The sequence below is a fragment of the Pelodiscus sinensis genome, chromosome 11, assembly GCF_052426305.1.
Source record: "Pelodiscus sinensis isolate ZL-2025 chromosome 11, ASM5242630v1, whole genome shotgun sequence".
Taxonomy (NCBI): Eukaryota; Metazoa; Chordata; order Testudines; family Trionychidae; genus Pelodiscus; species Pelodiscus sinensis.
Genome location: NC_143062.1, coordinates 30,966,723 through 30,986,385, shown reverse-complemented (window position 1 = coordinate 30,986,385; position 19,663 = coordinate 30,966,723). Strand labels below are relative to the sequence as shown.

General features: G+C 42.1%; 1 long non-coding RNA gene across 1 annotated transcript; it reads right to left on the bottom strand.

Annotated features, from left to right (window-relative positions):
* Nucleotides 1-1,271: 1,271 nt before the first annotated feature.
* On the bottom strand, nucleotides 1,272-19,451 carry LOC112547414 (uncharacterized). The gene is made up of 3 exons (XR_003091156.3): nucleotides 19,294-19,451; nucleotides 8,696-8,773; nucleotides 1,272-3,384 (listed from the first exon to the last, which is right to left on the bottom strand). It is a non-coding gene; the product is annotated as an uncharacterized LOC112547414 (long non-coding RNA).
* Between the last annotated feature and the right edge of the window lie 212 nt (nucleotides 19,452-19,663).

Sequence of the window (19,663 nt, the reverse complement as noted above, 5' to 3'; positions counted from 1 at the left end):
CTAATGCAAGGTGGATAGCCGAGGATTTGCAGAGCTCTACCCATGTGCTATCCATACAGTTGCATTTCCCAGCTGCTCTGGATGGGGATCCCATGCAGAGACTCCTCTCATATCCACCTGTCCTAAGCCACTTGTTCTGTCACAGGTGCCTAATGTGATTGTATACTGAGCCGATAAGAGTTTTTCTATGTCACCAGCACAGAGACCATTAGCAGGTGTTCCCGAGAATATCTCCGTGGAATCTCTGCTTGAAGGTAGCAGCGGAGCATGATGTATGGTGCATTTGATCTGGCTATTGGTTCTTGACTTCACTCTCTGTGTAGTGTCTGCACAGTTGAGATATAGGTATCTGAGTAAGCAGCTGACATGGATCTGTTGTTTGGTGCTTTCATAAAGGTCATGAGATTCCAACCCTTGAAGCTTTGATCAGCCTATTTTAAATTCTGACTGGTTAATTGCTCCCTGGTGATGTGGGGCCAAGTAGGGAGACTAGGTAACTTTCTAGACAAACTCAAGAGCCCTGAACAGAGGGCAGCTAATGCAAGAGTTTTAGAGGAAGTTGAGAGAAAGATTGAGAGAGGTTTTCCTTCCAGATTTGTTTCTACACGCTAGTTCAAGATGGCCAGCAATGAATAGTGATGGTAGTGGAAAGGGTGCACAGGATGAGGGTGCAGGGACTAGGGAGCAAGGCTGTGTGGGAGTGAGACTTGGTGCCAAGAAAGGTGGTTTTCTGGGTGTGTTTGTGAATTATCCCTTGTTTTGTTTTTTTTCCCCCATAACTATATATTTGTTAGTAACTGGTGAGTGCCATGGTGACACACATCTGAACAAGTGTACATGACGTCACTATTGGCGCACAAAACAAAATTCACTCCATTCTAGGGTTGCCAGGTGTCCGGTATTGACCCAGACAGTCTGGAATTTTCGGCTCCTGTCCGGTAAAAAATTCAGAAAATACTGGACACCTGGCAACCCTATGACACACTCAGCAACCAGGCCAACCCTGACCCTCCACCAGGCCCCCCAGACATCTCACCAGCCCCCCCCCCAAACATTCCCCCCACCTCCCTGCTTACCTGGTTCCGCAGGGCCTTGTATTGTTGCTGGAACAGAAAAATAAACTGGCTGCAGGCAAAAAAAAAGCCTCTTCTTAAAGGGGCCATTCTGATTTTTTTTTTTTTTTTTAATTCCCCTCCACACCTCCACAACCTTGGTCTCCCCCACCCTTTTTTCCTCAACAGAATTTTTCCCCAGTATTTTTTTTTGGGGGGGGGGGGGGGGGTTCGGTATTTTTGGTTAAAAAAGCTAGCAACCATCTAGCAACCCTACTCCACTCACAGATGGAAAATCTTAGAAACAGATGGAAAACTGTTTGAGCATGGTATTTTCTCTGAGATAGGGTTACTTAACAGTCATCCTGCACATGCTGGCAAGAATGGCTAACTATCAACTACTATTTGGTTCAAGAACTTACTGTTAACCTGTAAACGTTTTTACATTGGAAAACATCCTAAAAGTGTAGGACTTCTCATAGTGGATCAAAGCTTTGATTGGTCTGGTTTGGGTTCATTTCTGCATCAGTGGTAAATATCTGATTGCTTGGAAGAACTTGTACCTTTTTAATTTCCCCTTCCTTTCCAACATGTGTGTACTCTGAAACTTAAAATGGCTAGGTGTATTGATTGAATTGTGATCTGCTCATTTATTGTCCCTGTGTAAAAACTTGCTCAATTAGACATTTTATAGCACATTTTTGGGGGAAGGGGAGGAATTATGCTTTGAGACAGTCATTGAAGCTGATAATCTCAATGGTAGGTGTTTAAAAAAAAGACTATCATGCCAATAAAGTAAAACTTAACTAAGAAAAGAGGTACACTTGTTGGGAATACAACTGGCCAGCTATGGGTGGTCAAAGGCACATTCCTGGTTTTCCTTTGCAGTGACATCATGAAGGTTAATCATTCCCTTTGATAATTTGTGCTGTCTCACTACAGTAGATGGCAGTACCGTCTGGTTATTAGAGCTGCACATAACAGCAGTGTTTGTGATCGCTCTCAGCAGAATTTACTCTACATAAATGAGAACCTCTCTACCTTCCTATAGGCTATCCTCTCTCAAACTGCTAAATTAGGAGAAATGGCTTTGATCTTTTATTTCTGTATTACCATAGACATAAATGCTGGAAGTATGGCAAATGAAGAGCCCAAAAATCTGAGGGACTCACTGATTCAGCAGATGGGTGATGAGCTATAGTACCTTTACTTTTAGGTTGCCACTGCCAATCCAACATGGGTCAGAAGGGGCTCAAAGTCATTTACTCTCACATGAGTGTTTGGCAGCCAATGTAACATGAGCGTGTGATCAGGAAATAAGTGCTTATATCTCCATTCCCCCCCCCCCCCCCAAATTGGCAGCAATTGACACCCTTGTTACCTTCACAACTGACACTGGTGGTCTCTGCAGCAAGGCTAAGGACAGGGATACCGGGACTTTCCCAGTGGGCCGTCGTCTGAATGGCCGGCTGCTGGAGGAGGGGAGGGCACGGGGGAGAGAAGGGCTGGTGCAGGGGGGGCAGGTCCCAGGTGGGCTGAGGGCAGTGAGAAGGGGAGGAGTCAGGACAGCAGAGGAGAGTGAGCGGTTGGGGGGGGGGCAGCAGGCACCAAGGGAGCTGATGGAGCAAGGGGAGGAGACATGGCAGCAGAGGGAAAACGTAGAGGCTTATAAGATATTTATTAATAACTTGGGTGCCACAGTGGCATATCCAAACAAGCCACATGAACTCAGTACTGGTTCACAACACAAAATTCATTCTGCTCATGGGAGGAAACTCTTAGAGGGAACACTTCTCTCAGCCTCTCCACCCCGCCCCTCCACCCCTGAGTTAATGTGACACACATTGGGTTAATGCAATTGCAGGATAGTTGCATGAGGGGGATTTGGTGGGGGCCAAACTCATCCCTATTGGTAGGAGGATGGTGGGAAGTCCTTAGAGGGGGGGTCACATGACACCTTTTACTTCTGGTCATGTGTCTATCTGATCCCGAGAGTGTTACCTCCAGAGGCCTGGCTAATGGGAGTCAGGGTGTGTGGCTAATGTTACCCTAATTTTGCTTCAGAAAATATGGTCACCATAATTGTAATGTCCACCTTAAAGCTTCTAAGAGTACATAGTGATTGGTTGAGTAAGTGCCGATGTGTGTGCGTATTGTAGTTGTTGCTGTCCGTACATTCCGCGAGTCTTGCGGTGTGGTGCAGTATGTGACGTCACTGTACACGGTTGTTGTTGACAATATTTATTGGTGCTTGTATATTGTTCCAGTTCCCGTTGTGGGTCTGTCGACATCCTTTGCAGCCACCACAGACATCACCGCCATTCCTGTCGACCTGGTGTTATTTACAAGAAGAATTATAGCAGTATATAAGTACAACAAAAGTAATTTAAAATATGTCAAAAAGAAAAGTGCAAGGTGGTTGGGAGAAGTTAAAAAAGAAGAAACAGGCTATCTTACAAGCCAAAGTGAAAACATGTCAGAAATTAACGGACATTTTCTAAAACTACTTCTCAATCAGATGATTCTTCCATTGTGACCAGTCAGTCTTCCCTGTCGCCGTCACTGAATATAAATGTTGCTACACACATCGTTGATACTCGTACTTCTCAGTTTGATGGAACACAAACATTCGATTCTACAACTATATCTGCACAATCTTCACATTCTGCTTTGCCGTCATCAGCATCACTGATAAATAAGAATTCAGACTCTACTCTCAAAGTCATTCCCGCCATTCCATTGACTTCACAATTTCCTGATAATTCCGTTCTCGAACTTGAACAATTGTTGAACTTGCAGTCCTTTACTGGTAACCCTCATGATTTTGTTTCTGTCGCGCTGTTGACCTCTTCCTCAGGGCTACGTCTACACTGGCCCCTTTTCCGGAAGGGGCATGTTAATTTCAGAAGCCGTAATAGGGAAATCGGCGGGGGATTTAAATATCCCCCGCGGCATTTAAATAAAAATGTCCGCCGCTTTTTCCCGGCTTTTAAAAAAGCCGGAAAAGAGCGTCTACACTGGCCCCGATCCTCCGGAAAAAAAGCCCTTTTCCGGAGGATCTTATTCCTACTTCCTTTGAAGTAGGAATAAGATCCTCCGGAAAAGGGCTTTTTTTCCGGAGGATCGGGGCCAGTGTAGACGCTCTTTTCCGGCTTTTAAAAAAGGAAGTAGGAATAAGATCCTCCGGAAAAGGGCTTTTTTTCCGGAGGATCGGGGCCAGTGTAGACGCTCTTTTCCGGCTTTTTTAAAAGCCGGGAAAAAGCGGCGGACATTTTTATTTAAATGCCGCGGGGGATATTTAAATCCCCCGCCGATTTCCCTATTACGGCTTCTGAAATTAACATGCCCCTTCCGGAAAAGGGGCCAGTGTAGATGTAGCCAGATGAATATGGGGATAATGAATCTGAAAGTATTTATTTCTTAAGACTAAAACAAGAAAATCTAAATCATTTTCTCAAGTTTCATCCAAAACAGCCCAATTTTAATGAAAAATTAAATTACAAAAAGATTTGTTTTCAACTAGATGGTTTACGTCGTTATAGGTTGATGTATAATACTGAAATAGAACATTTATTTTGCTTTTTTTGCATTGCATTTAGCAACGATTCGGATAATTCTACATTTATCACTGGATTCTATGTCAATCACACTAAACACATTCACCAAAGAATCTTAGAACATGAAATGTCCGCACTTCATGCAAATTCTAATGAAGCATATATTTTAAAAACTAACAAAAAAGATCTGTTAAGTTTATTTACAAGAAAGAAACTTGAAAACTCACAGCACAATCATCAAATCATGCAAAGGATAATTGAAGTGATAAAACTAATTGGAAAGGGAGGGCTCAGCTACAGAGGAAGTGCAAATACATTATTCAACAAAAATGTTGATCACAGTAACTTCTTGGAGTTACTTTTACTTAGTAAATTTGATCCAATATTAAAAGTACATATTGATGAGGCAGTAGAAAAAAGCAAACAACGTCATGAGATCAATGTGAATAAAAAGAGGCGAGGAAATCTGCAGACATTGTCCAAAACAACTGCAAATGCAGTTATTGATTCCATCACACTCACCTTAAAGAAAATGCTAGGTGATTAAATTAGAGATGCAGAAATGTTCAGCATACAGATACAACGCAGGATATCAACGTTCATGATCAATGTTCGATTGTTATAAGCTATGTGACAAATACTATCCATGAACGGTTAGTGATGGCACTCAACTACTCGTCAACAACTGGAAACGCATTGTGTGATTTAGTTTGCAATGCTTAAAAAAACCCTGAATATCGATGTAAAAAAAAGTATCAGTAACTCTACTGATGGAGCAGCCAATATGAAAGCTGAATATAATGGGTTTTCTGTGGGGCTTGACTATGATGCACCTGGCCAAATGCATATGTGGTGCTATGCACATGTTTTGAACTTAATTGTAAGTGAAATAACACAGATTACGGTGGAAACTATTTCTCTCTTCAGGATTATTAACACCTGTGCAGTTTCTCAGAGAATCATACCTACGCATGAATGTGTGGTGCGAATTTAGTAAGATGTATTATATTTCAGTTCTTGGAGATACTCGCTGGTGGGCGAAAGACAGAGATTTAAGAAAAATTTTTGGCCTTTTTAATACTACAGATGTTACATTTTATTGTGATATGTTACAAACATTTTACGAAATGTCATACACCATTAAATTTAACAAAGATGCGCATCACAAAGCCAAAACTATTTTGGATTCTCTGACTTGTTTTGAAACAATAGTAACTGCACAACTATTTTTACAGATTTTTGAGCACACTTCTCCTTTATCAGAGTATTTGCAGTCGAATAACATGTTCATTATAAAAGCGTATCAGATGATTGAAAGTAAATCTGAAGAACTGTCTAAAATATTGAGAAATTTTGAACAAGTCCTTATTTGTAACATCGGCAAATGAAGAATTAGAAATCAGAAATGTGGATATCCTTGTTGAAACAGATTTTAAAGAAAAATGGACTAGAATACAGAAAAAGTTACCTTGGGAATTTGGTTCGAATGAAACACTACAAAATGCAAAAGAAATTTATCACATAAATGTGTATAATGTTACAATGGATAGAGTAGTTAGCAGTTTCAATACGAGGTATCTAAAACACCACAATCTTTACACAGAATTTTCTTATTTGGATCCAAAGAAGTTTGAAAATATTCTAAACAATCTCCCCGAAAATGCATTTGAAAAATTAAATGAGTTGTTAAAAATATTTAGCAATACTATCTCAAAAGAAATATTGAATGCAGAGATGATGGATTTCGCAAGGAAATGGAGCAAATTCAGGTCAACTCTTACCGAAGATGTCTTAAATGACACTATTGAGAATAGTGAGGATTGTGTCGAAGCTGCTCTAGAGAAATGTAAATCCTGCGAAAACTGCATAACATGTTACCATTTTTTGGCCAAGTTTAGGCCAAGTTTAATTTGCACCCGCTGGCGTATAGGCACATCTTTCTAGTGTACAAATATGTATTAACCTTGTCTGCAACCCAGGTATCCTGTGAGAGGTCTTTTTCAAAGCTGAAGTATTTTCTGAACAAATTGAGAAATTCTTTCACAGTCACATCTTGAATCCTTCATGTTAATGTCATGCAAGAAGGACCTACTGTCCAAAATAAATAATGCGGACATTATGAACGACTTAGCGTTAAAGAGTAAATTTTTAAAAAATTCTTTGATGTGAAAAAGTGGGCAGTTCTCAACCCATTTCCCAGGCCTATTTTGATTGCCAGTCTGCCCTTGGCTAAGGACCATGGAAATTCAACTTCTCTCTCCTCCATGGGGGCAACTGTTCTAAATCAGAGTTAGGGCACCTCAGTGAGACAGTCTGTGGGAAGCTTGCACTGCTCCGGCCTGACCTATTCCTTTTCTGTCGTTGGGAGTTCTCCATCCAATCTCCAGGATTGTCACTTTAGCACTAAATTGACTTAAAGTAAAAACCCTGAAGGCATAAAAATGTGTCTGAGTAACTAGGTAGCAAAGGAAATTCCAAGTAGGATTATTAATACCCTCTTAGAAAGTGAGGAAAGAAAAGTGACCTAGGCTCTATCCCCCAGGGAGATTACAAGTGTATGATGCATGCTATCACTGGCCAAATACAGAGGAGCCGAATGAAAAAGAACTGGCATATTTCAGAGGGGATTAAAATTACAGTGGGTTAAGGTCAATGCCGGATCAATGCCAAGAAATCCCGCTATTAAACTAAAGGCCCACAAAGATTTTAAAGTACAATATTTTGTAGACCATCAGAGCAGGGTATTACTCTGTGTCAGTAGAAGGCTGGGAGGTAACCTCAGTTTGGTCACTTTGTCTAATTTTACAGGGAGCTTTACAGGTGTGAAACACATTTTTAGTTACATGTTTTATAGTGGATATAATTGCACCTACCAACAAGAGCCAAATTTAGATTGGTGTAAACAGGTGCGATGACTTTCCTGTCACCATGTCTGAATTTGAGGAATGGGGGCGAGAGAGAAGGACACAGGAATAGTTAATGGAGAAGAAGGATGGAATGAAAAGAAAAGAGGCATGATTTGAATACACTGCTGTTTGAACTCACACTGGTTTAGCAACATCAAAAGGTATGCAGTAACTCTGCCATGAGTAAAGTGTCAACTGGCAACATTGTAAAGACTGTTGCAAATGGTGGAAAACAACTCTATCAATTGCTGTTGTCCCCTATATTCTACCATTACAAGCAAATGTTAATGGTGTTAAGCAATTGCATCAGTGACTAGTGCTTCAAGTGCTTTGCTGACTACTTGGAATAGGAAACTTTATAGACTAATATGGTCAGTCACCTCAATGTATTGAATTTCTAGAATCTACCTCTGCAGACCTGAAATCAATACACAACAGCTGCAATGGAGCAGTATACACAACAATATGGTGTTAGGGAAAAAAAGACAGTCCTCTCTGGCTTCCTTAAACACAAGTTTTTGAGTAAGCATTGACCAAGACTCAGAATCCTCTGGCTCTGCCTTGCTTTCTACTATAGTCCTACAGGCCCATAACCTTTTGCGTCAGTGGATAATTGGAAGTAAGATGTGTGAAACTTCTGCAATGCTGTACTGCAGTCGTCAGCTATCAGGGGACAAGATTGCACTGCAGTGGGAAACAGCACTGCAGAACAAATCCTGTTAGACTCTAATAGATCCCAGGGTGTATCCTAATGGAATGGTTCAGCAGAATCAAAACACCAGTGCAGACAGCTGTGTCTCTGTAAGGTCTGTAGTGTAGACATTGCATGTCTGTGGACATGTTTGAAGATACCATCAGCCCTAGCAACAAATGTTGATCAAACCTACAGACAAACTGTGTGATGAGAGGAGGTTGAGCTGACAGTGTCTTTCAGAAATAAGCAAAGGCATCTGGTAAAAAAAGAAAAATCAACCCACTCTGACTTACATTCCGTTTTGACCCTGGCTGGCAAGCTGCCTTGTTGCTTTAACAGGTCCTTATCTTGCAAGATCTTTATGGCATGAAGGACACACTGGAGTACTCATGAACTGATCTTAGCCCTTTGCAGCTCACACTGTAACTTCCATACACAACGGGGATGATGCTCTGTGTGTATGTGTACGTGTGTGAAATAACTTACGTCTTGCTGAAGGCAATTTAACTGTTTCTGTGCCCTCTTGAAACCCAGCAGGCAAATGGGTATGTTTCCATTTCTGTCCTGAGGGAACAGAGGGTGGTGATTATTATAACTTGATTCAATAGCTTGGGGACCAATTGCTTGAACCCATAGTGTTTCCTGGGGTTTTTTTGTGGGTTCGTAACAGAATTTGCATTTCTACATATACTCTCAGAAATGTTAAGTGATTGTGTAGTTTGCACAGGTATCTCCCTACAGTTGAAAAGGACAGTGGCTGACTACTTTTAGGCCTAAATTATAGAATTTTTTAAAGCTTTAATAGGAATGCCTTCATTAGCCTTCTCTTTAAAATTCCAGCGATCTTTGTATGCATTCTACAGCAGTGTTTACAATCCAAGCATTGCTGCTCTGTGATTGTGCATGAGAACCTAACAATGAAATATAGACTTGATCTACACTTAAAACTTACACCAGCATAGCTCTGTTGGTCCAGAGTGTGAAAAATCCTCAGCCCCTAGCAACACAGCTACACCAGCAAAACCTCCAGCACAGATGCACCTTAGTTGACAGAAGATTCAAGGAGGTGTTGTTTTTACGCTAGCAGCAAAGCTCCCTCACTCAGGGTATATCTACATTGCATTCCTCCTTCGAGAGAGGAATGCAAATGCAGACAAACGAAATTGCAAATGAAGCGCAGATTTGAATTTCCCACACTTCATTTGCATAATGGTGGCTGGCCGCTTTTCCAAAATAACCCCATTTTTTTTTCTTGAAATACGCTATTTCGAAAAGAAACCCTTCCTTTGAAATAATCCTTAAAACTTATTTTTAAGGAGTCAGGGTAAACTGCATTTGTACTGTGAGGCTCTATTGAAACAGGGTATACAGCATAAACCTAGCCCCACTCTACAGAAATGTGAAACTGACAAGTGCGTTACTATTGTCCACCCCGAGTGAAGTGCAAAATGTAAGTAAGCGGCACCAGTAAGTAAACTTCGTATAAGTCTCACATGTGGTCAAATTAACAATTTAAGGTGATTTGATATGTACAGTGATCTTTAACCTGACACTTTTACTTTAAAGGTATGTGATTTATTCAGCAAATATGAATCACTGCTTTCAGTGAGCCAGTTGGTATTTTCAAGGCACAACCTCCCCCCCCCCCCCCCGTAGGGTTTTGTAACAGTAGCCACTGAAATAACTTTATTCTGCCCATTCTGTAACATTGCTATTAACTTTTTGAAACCATGACTCTTTAATATATTCACAAGCCTTAGAAGGTTTTGAAAAAAATAGGAGGAGTTGGGAATTCCATTGTGATGCCTCTTTACTGACCTTATATATGCTAATGAAATGAAACAAGACTCTTTTTTTCTACCATCACTCATGCAATGCAAGAAATATTGTAGCCTTTTGGAAACAGTGAAGAATATAGACTATTTCTGAATGCAACAAAGCAAAATGGATGTACATTGATACAACTAACAAACATACGATGCATGCAGACATCATGATTAATGGACAAGCTGTAGAGGCAGTAGATGAATTTAATTATCTGGATCATGTATATCCAATCAAGGAGGCTGTTCCAAAGAAAGCAGCAGAAGAAATAGAGATGACTCACTCAGCTATGGTCTCCTTTACAAAGTCGGGAGAGGGGGTGACATGTGGCATCTTGAAATGTATGAAGGTGCAATCAGTGAAAATCTTATTTTTTTTCTATAGTGATTTATGGATTTGAATCATGGGAAGTTAATTCTTCTGATAAGAAGAAAATTGAAGCTTTTGAAATGTGGCAGTGGTGAAGACTCCATGCTTCTCTCCTGGACAGAAAAATACATGAATGCTAATGTTTGAATTATTGTTGGAGAGAAGCAGACACTGACGTTGGACATCAACAGATGCAAACTTACATACTTTGGTCACATTATGTGTAGAGATGGAAATAATCTTGTGAAAGTTTATCATCAAAGGAAAGAGTCATTGTAGTAGAGAATGTCCAGTAATCTTCTGCAAATCATCCATCCATCTCCTTGCTGGTCATCAGCTGCTAAGTGCTCAAAGTCAGCAAAGGATCATGAAAGTTTCTGAAAATTCTGCTGTGATGTTACCAGTATTCAGATATACTTAAATGGACTTATTCACTTTTAACAGTGACTCATTTCCAGTGGTTGGAGCCTAGAAATAAACATTTACTTAAAACAGCAGAGTGGAGGCAGATTGCTGCATGACAAACTTCTGGGGACATCCTACTTTGCTCAGACTCAAAGCTTCCTGGAGGTCTGGGAAATATGACTCTTCCACAACTCTGCAAAGATACAGGGTGCACTTCCTCTGCAGCCCTACTCAGGGTCAATTGAGTTAGCCAATGAAGGAGGGGAACCTGATGGCTCTTAAATTCATTAAGTTCAAAGACCAGATTTTATCCAGTCAGTCCCTTATGCAAGGACCCAAGGCAGAAATGGTTGTTCTCATTCTCTTCTTTCTATACAGATCTGGATACAAAGTAAATAACATTTTGTAAACTACTACTAAATGTCTATATTATCAGCTTAGATGCTTTTGATTCTCATTACCATAGTATCCGAGCACCTTACAATCTTCAGTGCTTTTATCCTCATAACACTCTGTGAGGCTGGACACTTATCCCCATTATACAGAGCCTCTCTATACCTCAGTTCCCTAAGGGTACGTCTACATAGCAACATTATTTTGCTATAACTAGCATTATTTCAAAATAACGTAGTCCGCATCTACACAGCAGGCAGTTATTTTGAAATAATGTCGAAATAGGGCTCGTCTAGACTATGCGGAAGATTCGAAAGGATATGCAAATTCTGTGGGAATTTGCATATTTTCTTCTGATCTCACTTTCGAAAGTAGTTGGGACGCAGCTTTCTCGGCAACCCCCCCTTTTTCGAAAAGCCGCTTAAACCTAATTTTTTTGAGGAAAAGCGGCTTTCCGAAAAAGGGAGGGGGTCTGCCAAAAAAGCTGTGTCCCGACTACTTTCACTTTTGAAAGCAGAGCTCCGCTTTCAAAAGTGAGATTGGAAGAAGATATGCAAATTCCATGGGAATTTGCATATCCTCTTTTGAATCTTTTGCGTAGTCTAGACATAGCCATACTGTCAAGCTGGAGGACTTCTTACTCAGATTCCTGTAACCTTCTTTGTAACAGGAGTAAGGGAAGTCAAAGGAAGAGTGCTCTATTTAGAAATAAGTGCTGTGTAGACACTCCCAATTTTGAAATAAGCTATTTTGAAATAAGCTACACAATTGATGTAGCTCAATTTGCATAGCTTATTGAGTTAAGCCCTGCTGTGTAGATGCATCCTAAGTGAGTTGTCCATAGCTATGCAGGAAGTCTGTAGAGTATAGAAAGTGAATCCAGATCTCAGACTAATGCCCTAGCCACTTGACCGGTCTTCCTTTTCTTTACAATGGTGCCCCAACCAGGACTGGGTCTCTATTACACTAGTCACTGTGCAATCAGAGTTAGGGAAGGCCCTTCCCCCAAAATCTAGTTTGTATTAGTGTGACACTGGGGCCCTGTATTTTTAGGAAAAGTGTTTTGAATGTGAATATACATAACTTGAATATACTTTATGCAAAATCAGGTAAGTAACCTATCGTTCAAGTTCTTGTAATAATTATCCAAACATGTTTCCTTTCTGCAGAATTAAACAAAACAAAGATCGTTAGTTAGAAACAAAGCCAGCACAATATTAGCATCTATTGTATGGCAGCAACAGCAGCTCACTTGGCATATGTTTACACTACAGTCCCGATCCATACTCTGAGATCACTCCACCAGTGGTCAATTTAGCAAGTCTAATTAAGTCCTGCCAAATTGACCACAGATTACTCTGCAGTCAACCCCTACTCTACACTAGATGAAAAGAGTAAGGGAAGTCAATGGAAGAGTTTCTCCCATCAACTCCCTGCAGAGTAGACTGCGAAAATGGGATCTAAGGTACATTGACTCCAGCTACTTATTCACATAGCTGGAGTTGCATAGCTTAGCGGTAGCATCAATCTTCCATTTGGTGAAGGCATGGCCAAGGAATGCAACACTGACTTCTTTTGAGAGACCATTTGGGCAGAATGCCACTCAGACATATACAATCAGTATATGCATTTCCATTGGTCTGGAAAAAAATCCCTCTTTAGCTAGTTAGTGGTGGTTGCTAGCGAAAGAATAGGGCCTTCAAACTCCAGTCTGGGGCACTGATTCAGTATTGACTCAGGAGGGAAGATGGTGGCCTACTGAGCCACTAATATATTTGCTCAGAGTGATAGTGTGTTAGTCTGTATCTGCAAAAACGAGTCCTGTGGCACCTTAAAGACTAACACATTTATTTGGGCATAAGCTTTTATGGCAAAGTGGTTTTACCCACAAAACCTTATGTCCAAATAAATCTGTTTGTCTTTAAGGTGCCAAAGGAATCCTTGTTGTATTAACATTTTTTCTGCATTCTCGCTTTTCCTCTGTGGTTTCCTATTCAAGCACTGATCCATTGATTTCAGGGGAGCAGTGTTAGGCTCACATTAGATTGTTTTGCAAATCCCAGCCTAGTAACATTGGTACTTAATCGTAATGACTGTGGCACATGCAATTGTCAAATTCATGTAAGCAGGGTCTGACTGAATGCTTCCCGGACAGCTAGCTGGGAGGGGGAGAGTGTTGGAAGTGTTTATGTAAATACAGTTTGTTCCTGCTTTGTATCCAACACCAACCAAAGTTGATCTCTTTGACACCACTGCATCTGTTGAATATGTAAGCAAATCACCTTTGTAGTGAATTCAGGGGTAGTGAAATATGGTTACAATTATAATGTTTGTAATTATTGTATGAACACAGAAAAGCAGAACTGTACTTAACCATATGAGGGAGGCCACCCTCCGTGGAAAGAGCCCTGTTAAGCTAGAGCCTTGAATGTTAGAAACTCAGAGCTCTGTGAAAGTAAGAGGGGTGGATACAAGTACCTCAGTGAGAAGGCTGCACACCCTCCCTAGACTGTTTCCACCTATTTTCCCTCATGCCCTTTGAAGAATACAGCTAAGTAAGCTTCACTGCAAGCCTCTTCGTTATTTTAATTGTTTAGCTGTGGTAGAACTGTGTTCTGCCCTGCCTGCCCACAGCTGGAAATCACAGGTAGCTGAAATTGCATGAGCTAAATGAATGGCTGGTGAGGTGCATCAAGCAGCTAGCAAGGCATCTGATGGAAAGGCATGGTGAGAGCCCTGAGTAAGCAGGCAGCAGAGATATGTGATGAGTGGTCAGGAGGCTGGTGGTGGAGAGGCATGAAGTGAGCTGTGAGTAGGTGGTTGGCAGGTGCAATCAGGTGGCCAGCAGGGTGGTTAGGAGAGAGGGTCAGTCCGTGAGTGAGTGCTCAAGCAGCACAGCCAGTAAGGTGCCTCTTTACTTCCCTTCTCCACCCAGGGTGGGAGTGAAGTTTGGCTCTGCACTTATCAAGGATAGCAATGGTGAGTGGGGTGCAGTGAAGGGTTGGGCACATGAAGGTGTCTGGGCTTAAGAACCTGAGAGGAAAAATGACATTGCCCAACCTACTTAAGTGTGGGTTTTTTAGTCATGGTTTATGATTGTGAATCCCGTTTGCAGTGTTTTCCCAAATTAATGCCTCGCTACTTCCCTCCTTTTAATAAAAGTTTCTTTTCTACACTCAAACTCTGTCCTTGCAAGTGGGGAAATATTGCCTTGGAGGCACCCAGGGTGGCGGGTAAATTTCTTAAGTTACTGGGTAAGGGCTTGAGCTGGTTCTGTGTTGTAGAGATGGAAAGAAACCCCTAGGTACTGAACCCAGCCCGGGTTGCTGCTGGCTCCCCTGGAAGAAGGGTTATATTCATAAGACAATGTTTTCAACTAATACTCTGCCTATTGTACATATATGGATTTATATCCTAGGCACTCATATGCTTTAAAAGGTTGACACTTATCTTCATGTTTGCTCTTTTGGACAGCACATTTTCTGAAAACTCTCATTGACTTGAGCAAAGTTAGGCCAACATGGAGCATTTTTAAAAGTCCTTTCCTAATAATATTGCATGTCTTGTGAATATTTTTGAACAACCCATAAATGCTTAACCCTCACAACAGCCCTGTTAGATAAGTAAGTATTGAACCCCATTAACAGATGGAAAGACTAAAGTACCAAAAGATTAAAGGACTTACCATGGTCAGTTGTGGAGCCAGAATATAATACCAGAATCCAGACATCCACTTCCATATTTTAACTTATTTTTTCCTTTCATTAGTATTTATTTTGGCTTATATTGGGTCTTGCTAACCTTTTTGTTGTGTTCTCAGCTAGAAAATTTGGCTTGCATCACAAACTTTCTGTAAGTTAGCATGACATTCACTAATCAAATTAATTTCTGCAACCCCTCTCCCCCCAGGTTATAATGTACTTTTGCATCCGAACAACAGAAGGTTGTTTCCCTTTAAAAGCAAAACTATTGCATACTGTAACATTTAATGTAAAGAAGCCAAGAGATGTCAGAACTCCAGCTGGTGATGGGAAGGAGGATCATCACTACAGTACAACTCCAGTTATGTGAATTTCCTTTATCCTCAAATCCTAGTTATCTGTACAGCCCTCAGATATGGATACCCATAGATTGTGTTTTGTGGTTGAATGTGGATCCAAATTTTATACCTAAAGCATTGTAAATCTGCAGATATATGCAGTTCATGGCTGAAGATTAGATACAGAAACAGAATTTGCAGGGCTCTAATTATCTATCTGAATCCAATGTGTTGCCTTTCAGCATTATGAGTGCTAAATGCCTGGTTATGTTTCCACTTTCTCACCAGTATATTTGGATAAACAGAAATTTACTGTATTAGGATTGCAGTCTAGCGCTCCTCCAGCAACAGGCCAGACTGGCAGGCCTCTCTACCACTTGTGATTCAACATAACCACCCATCATCTGTTATCTTTGCTGCTGTGCTGCCACTAGTAGATGTGCCAGAATTTGAGAGAGAGAGAGTGCTATTGCTGCCAGTTGATGTTCATCATGAAATGTCCCTTAGAACTGGCTGCAATGAAAAAGAGAGGCAAGCTGCCCACCTTTGCCTATAGCCTTCACTAGCTGATTTTCTAGAATATATCTCCAGTTGCCAGCAACTCAATCTTTTTCCCATCTCGGGATGATGGATAGCTCCAGGAGTCAGAAGTCACTCGCAGAGGGGAGCAAGCTTTGTAGTAAATCACTGCATCACCATGATGGGAACTTGGGTTCAGTTCCTGGGCTTCACTGCTTACTTCCTAAGGCCTACATCCTGCAATCATTTACACATGTGCTTAACTTTCAGCAAATGAGTAGGCCTACTGAATTTGATAACTTTACTCACAAGAGTAATTCTAAGCATGTGCTTAAATGTTTGCAGGATCAAGGCCTACGTCTGCAGGAACTGATGATGTCACTCTTCTTTGAAACAAGAAAGACAGTCTTGTATTAACCACCACTAACTCCTCTGGACAATACAGGAGTGACATTCAAAATGAATCCTCTTCAGCCAGGGGATGGCAGCTTGCAGAGCTGCTTCTTGAAGGGGTGACATGATTAAAGTGTCTCTGTAAGGTTTCACAAGGAGATAGAGGAAGCCTTTGTTGTGTTGCTAATCAGTTTGATTGTGGGCTCTACTATTCATCTACTTATGTTGCCCCTAAAACAATTAGCCTCTACTCTATACATTATAAACATTACCCAGCTCAGAGATAGAACCCAGAAACATAGGTAAAGTCACTGTAGTGAAGTCACTACTTCAGCAGCAATCTTGGGAATCTTACTTGCAGACTTGAAACCTAGATGGTCACCTGTTCTATCCTTTCCCTCTGAAGCACCTGGCACCAGCCACTGTTGGAAGACAGGATACAGGGATACATGAACCTTTGGTCAGACACAGAATGGCTGTGCTTACATTCTGTTTCCCTTTCTTATCCAAGGGGAAAATAAAATTGCAATTCCTTTTTCCTGCCTCCTCCCAGCTAAGCTGGATCAGACAACCTAACTTAGTGTCCTCATAGCCCTGCAGCTGTCCTAACCATCCAGCTCTCTGCAACAGTCTGGCTGATCTACAGCACACTATCCACTGAGTGAGAATTTGGTCCATAATCTAATAAGATTACACCTGACATTACACACAGTAAAATAGCTACCCCTGTGGCAGCAGAGATATGCACTGAGAACTACTGCTGCAAGTGAAAGGCCTGACAAAGAACCAAAAAGTCTGCCAGTGACCACTAAAAATGTTGCTTTAAGGAAATTAAAAACATGAACATTGTGGCAAACACAATAAATGTCTTCTTTGTAACTGGCACCCTTAAAAAAAAAACCAAATGAGTTTTCAATCATCTGCAGATGTAACTACTTGTGAATAGTTACAACAATTGAAAAAAATACACTTCGGTCCAAGTCATGCAATTTTATTTATGTGAATGGTTTCAAATATTTAGTAATACTCACAAGGGCAAAAAGTTACACACAGACATGTTAGCTGACAGGTTGCAGAATCAGGACTTTAGAGACAATTTCTGGATAGGTCTCCGCTGCAAAGTTAAGGTGTTATTCTACCAAAGGTAATTCTGGGCTGACTTTAAACTAGCACAGGTAACAATGAGCGGGTCAAGTGGAGGGCAACCAAAATGATTAGGGGGCTGAAGCACATGACCTACAAGGAGAGGCTGAGGGATTTGGGTTTATTTAATCTGCAGAAGAGAAGAGTGTGGAGGTATTTGATAGCAGACTTCAATTTCCTGAAGGGAGATTCTAAAGTGGATGAAGAGAGGCTGTTCTCAGTGACTGGATGGCAGAACAAGGAGCAGTGATCTCAAGTTACAGTAGGTGAGGTCGAGGTTGGATATTAGGAAAATCTATTTCACTAGCAGGGTGGTGAAGTACTGGAACGGATTACTTAGGGAGGTGGTGGAATCTCTATCCCTAGAAGTTAAGTCTCAGCTTGACAAAGCCCTGGCTGCGATGATTTAGTTGGGATTGGTCCTGCTTTGGGCAGGGGGCTGGATTCAATGACCTCCTGAGGTCTCTTCAAGCCCTAGGGTTCTATAAGAGTATAGACATGGTGACACAAGCTGGCAACCATAGTGAGCATCCAGGGTATCTAGCGAGCTCATGCTTGGATTGCTAGCCTGTGTCACTTCATCTTTGCCACTATTGTTTCCTGTGGTAACTGGTTTAAAGCTAGCATGAGTGTGCCTACCTGTGCTACAATTACACCTTTGTGGTAAAGACATACACAACAAGTGTCCCCTGTAAGCTGTGTGCTCAGGTGGCCACCCACGAGAGATTCAAATGTCACCCAGCTGATTAGCAGAGTGACACAGCATGTATTTCTATTGGTGGTACACATCTGCATATGCCTCAGTATACATAACAAAATTTATTCCATGCAAATGAAAACACTTAGCGGGAACATTGCACATAACATGCCAGAATATAGGGAGACATTCAATTTAGTTCTATGTCCAACTTCTATCCCTCCGTTACTAATAACTTCTTAGTTTAGGAGGTGAAAGAATTTTTAGAGTCCTATTTACTGGTCAGTCTTTGTGCTCCTTGTTTACTCTTTGCATTTCATTCAGTTTGAATAATAATGAAATAACTTTTGTTTATAGACAGTTTCTCTTTTGGGTTTTGTGTTAATGTTCCAGGGAAATACTTCTGTTCAAAAACAATCAGTCATGCAACTATTTCTCTTGTTCTTAGATTTCATTTCAATACATAATTGGTGTTTCTTTAAATATTATTCAACCTCAACTTAAAATCACAGATTTGTGAACGTACTATTGTTACAGATAATGTCTCAGAGGAAAACAGAAAAATACTTTCCTTGAAAAGATCTGTTTACACTATACATTTGATAACCCCATGGCAAATAGACAGCCCCCCCTGCTTTATGTCCGTTTTCACACTGCAGCAGGGGAAAGAAAATAATGGGAAAAATAAGGAAACGTGGAGGGCAAGTCAGGAAAATGAGCAGGAGCAAACTAAGAAGCAGGTGAAATTCACAGAACTACTTTTAATTCACTTTATTCAAATAGATTAGGTGTTAGGTTGACACGGTCCATTGAAATGGTTTGATCAGAAAGAAAATAGTGTGGGACAAGGTTTAGGTCAGAGCCCTCTGGAGTTAGGCAGGGGCTGAGAGAGATGCAATGTGCTAGGACCTAATGGCACACACCTGCTAGGGGCTGTGGCGGCAGCAGCCTCATTTGTGCTGAGCTGCTCCTGCGTGTGGTTTCCCCCCCTCTCAGTTGGCGAACAAGCCATGCGAGGATACAGTAACCGAAGGCGAAACTCACGGGCCTGGCTGGCTCCCTCTCATCTCGCAAGCTGCGCCTGCTGCAGCCGGCCTGACTAGAGCCCCGGAGACGGCGCTTTCAGGCCCTCCGGCGCAGCTCCAGTTCAGACACCAATGGGACGTGGGCTTCCCACAGAGCCTAAGGCGCCTGGTCTCCTCCCCTCGCCCCCTGTGGAAGGCGGGGGGCGCCTCCCTCGAGCTAGGGGCAGAATAAAATCACGCCCAACGCCGGGGGACAGGCTCCTCCGGCTGCTCTTACCTGCTCGGATGTGGGAAGTGACTCACAGAGCCCGGAGCCGGACTGTGCTACCTCGGCCCCCTCCTGCCGGGCGCCGCAGCCCCGGGGCGCGCCGCCCAGCTCTCTCCCTGCAGGGCAGTCGCCGTGGCCCCGTGGCAGGGGGCAGCTCGCGCGCTCCGAGCCAAAGGCTTCGCTGAAGGGGGCGGGGAAATCGGCTCTCGCGCCGCTCCCCTGCCAGCCCCTGCCACTTAGTACGCTCTCCCCGCCCCAGGCAGGAGGGAGACTCGGCAGAGCCGCGGTCCCGTGCAATGGGCAGGGGGAGGGTCGCTTGAAGCAGCACGAGCCAGCGGCACGGCTCGCTGTTTTGTTCGCTCCCCGTGTTGGTCCAGCT